At 41.4% G+C, this 3,467-nt stretch overlaps 1 non-coding gene across 1 annotated transcript; it reads right to left on the bottom strand.

The window, feature by feature from the left end:
- Nucleotides 1-367: 367 nt before the first annotated feature.
- Trnat-ugu lies at nt 368-441 on the bottom strand. The gene has a single exon. It is a non-coding gene; the product is annotated as a tRNA-Thr (tRNA).
- Nucleotides 442-3,467: the final 3,026 nt, after the last annotated feature.

The raw sequence follows: 3,467 nt of genomic DNA, 5'->3' as shown, positions 1-3,467 counted from the left end.
TCTGAGCCACCGAGGAAACAGATGAATAGCGCCACTGCAGGGACTTATCCCTTGCACGCCTCCCGTGGGACCCACATTCCCAGCTGTCCACAATCAACATACGTAATGTTCATAATAGATATTTGCCCGCCCACTCATTACTCGCGCCAACTAAGGTGACGATTCCCGTAAGAGTTCGGGCAACCTGTGCACGTTCGCACAGACGACGGTCAATGGCCGAGTAGCCTTTAACTATGTATGAAGATAGTAACTGTTTTCGAAATAACAATACCATTGATGACCGTGCAGCTTCTCTAAAATAAATGATAATTAATTGAAACCCTCAGCTGCCGACATATGTTGATATACGGGGACAGCTGAAAATGTGTGCCCCGACCGGGTCTCGAACCCGGGATCTCCTGCTTACATGGCAGACGCCCTATCCAGCTGAGCCACCGAGGACACAGATGAATAGCGCGACTGCAGGAGTTACAAAATGCGGTGCATGGTACTAGGTGTGCTGACGAGCGACAATTAAAAACGCAATCACACAAAAAGTTTTCACGCTCACACGAACATTGATTCTTTGTCAGCTTGAAGACTATGGAAATTCCTAGACACTAGTGAAAGTTTTAGCATTATTGATGAGTGTTTGACGATCTACCTCATTAGTAACGTGCTACAACATGAATGTTACGCTTTTTGGTGAAGACAGAGGCAAAGGTAGACACGAATATATGGCAGACAGGTCTTCTGAGAGAGTGCCTCGCGGTACTAAACCGAAGAAAGAGTGAGATCATGGTTTTGGAAAATAATGATGAGCCTCTATGTAACGGATAGATGGAAGTAAGGCGGTTAACTGGGAAGTGAATTACATTATGTAGTTTTTATTTACAATATATGACTACCGAAAACTGTGAGATGTTTTTACGACGGTTATCGTTTACTTGACGGGTACTGTGTGCCTAATACAGCAAGCGTGTATCATACTGAGTTAAAAAAAAAGAAGAAAATCAGTGAAATTGCTACTAAGATGTGTAACATATCACGTGTCCCTGGACAAGACGAGAGACTAAGTTCGTGGTTTTCGTCTGCTCGGTTGACACACCGTTTGATGTAGTCACTCAAGGACGGTAGCAGCTCATGACCTTTTAGCGAGTGAAAGCTGTTTCTTTCGTGGCACGCAGGTGGCCACAGCTAACAAAAAAATGTCGCTGCCGATCCGACCAACGCTCGTTACTTGCGTGAGTTTCCAGTGTCAATGGGAATGCCTGTCCTGTTGGGAAAATTACGGAATTTTTTTGAAAGATAGAGAGGAATGAAATAATTACCTCACTATCTGTACAGTTCACTATCGTAAACATTACTGTAAGTATCGAAATGTCGATATATAAAATGTCGCCCCTCAATTTCTCTTGGCCTCGGAAAAAAGTAGAACTTAAATGCATTTTCTACTCTACCCCTCTTCAAAAACTAAAAATTTGCAGTCAGATACATCTATTTTATTCTCTCCTTCGGACATAATGCTTTTCCTCCACCAAATTCATCTCTGGGAATGCTCCAAACCACTCTCCTATCTCACCCCCATTGCCGTTCTTCATTGGCGGTCAAGTTATGCAGCCTCATCCCACACATGTAATCCTATGTGAGTACGAAACCACCTCCCGCACCCTCCATCAAATGGTACTTGGTTATTCACGCTTCCTAGTGCCTACGATTCGCTTCAGGTCTTACTTAAGTCTTTACGTTAATCTACCCCTTCCACGCATATCTTCTCCCTGCTGAAGTTATTAATATCTTTGCGTGAAAACCCTTCGGCTTAACGACGAATATTACAACAAAATCTATGGCTTCTTTAATCTTTTTCAGTCTCGACACTCTCTCAAACGTATATCAACAGATCCTCCCTTCCCTTCACCCCCATACTTCCCTTTCGTTTCTTGGGCAAACTTCAAGACTCATTTTCTTACTATCAATTCTGTCCAATCATCTACAGGATAAAATTTTGGATGCTGTGGATCAAAGGTTTTTTATCCTTCCTCATCTGCTGTACTTCTTCCATCCAAGGTGTTCTGAGTTCTCTATCCCGGGTTCCCGGGTTCGATTCCCGGCGGGGTCAGGGATTTTCTCTGCCTCGTGATGACTGGGTGTTGTGTGATGTCCTTAGGTTAGTTAGGTTTGAGTAGTTCTAAGTTCTAGGGGACTGATAACCGTAGATGTTAAGTCCCATAGTGCTCAGAGCCATTTGAACCATTTTTTTTTTTGAGTTCTCTATCGCACAACGAGGACGATTCGGCGTGATCCCTCTACATTATCCCACCTTCCGCTACCCTTCATTCACTCAGTTACCGGAAGCTAGCCATCATCTACAACTACCAGTCACCATCAGCAGCTTCATGAACACCCAGATACGGCTGAAGCCAGTCTCTCCATCCCTACCCATTGAGGAACTAATAAAAATAATGTCGAAACAACACAAAAGGCTCCCATATGTAATTATAAGAAGTGCAACGTTCGACGTGATATCGTGGCAGTTTGGAATAGAACGAACAGCACAGCTTAAGTACTATTTCTATAAAGCATCAATTCGCAACCTTTCCCGGCACATCATCCCCTTTTCGAAGAAAAAATTATCCAGTGAAAGGAAATCAGGCACAATCCCAATCTATAAATAAATATTACAAAGTTTTCCAAATAGCTCTGATCATAACGCACTTTTCGAACAATAATTCGATGGCTTCAGTATTAATCCAAGGATACCGTATTACAGAAGTTTGGAAATATATGGAGAGGTAATGGAAGATTAAATTGTGTATTATCGTGGGTTATGCCTCAGTTGATGAATTAGTAAGAGCACTGCTTTAAAGAAGCAGGCATCTGCGTTTAGATTCCACCTGGTTTACAAATTTCATCTTCCAAATAATGTTTCTTAATTAAAATTGAAAAATGTTGCATTTTGCAGATTAATTAATTTTAAAACGTCGAATATGGGTTTAAGTGTCAGGAAGTGCCTTCTGAAAGTGTTTGTGTTGAGTGTAGCCATGTATAGAAGTGAAACATAGACGAAAATGTTTAAACAAGAAGAGAACAGAAGTTTTTGAGATGTGGTGCTTCAAAACAATGCTGAAGATTAGATGGGAAGGTCATGTAACAGATGAGGAGGTACTGAATAGAATTAGGGAAAACAGAAATTTGTGGTACAACCTGACTAGAAGAAGGGATCCGTTGGTAGGACACATTCTGAGGTATCAAAGGATCACCAATTTAATACTGGAGGGAAGTATGGAGGGTAAAAATCGTAGAGGGAGACAGTAAGCAGATTCAGAAGGATGTAGGTTGCCGCAGTTACTCGGAGATAAAGAGACTTACAAAGGATAGAGTAGCATTGTAATGGATCTGGGAGATGTTATTTTTTTTACCGTATTTGTCGATACCGAATTGTAAATGTTTTCTTATATTTTTGTCAGAATTTATTATAATTTGTCTTA

The sequence above is a fragment of the Schistocerca americana genome, chromosome 2, assembly GCF_021461395.2.
Source record: "Schistocerca americana isolate TAMUIC-IGC-003095 chromosome 2, iqSchAmer2.1, whole genome shotgun sequence".
NCBI lineage: Eukaryota > Metazoa > Arthropoda > Insecta > Orthoptera > Acrididae > Schistocerca > Schistocerca americana.
This window is presented reverse-complemented; position numbering and strand designations above follow the sequence as displayed.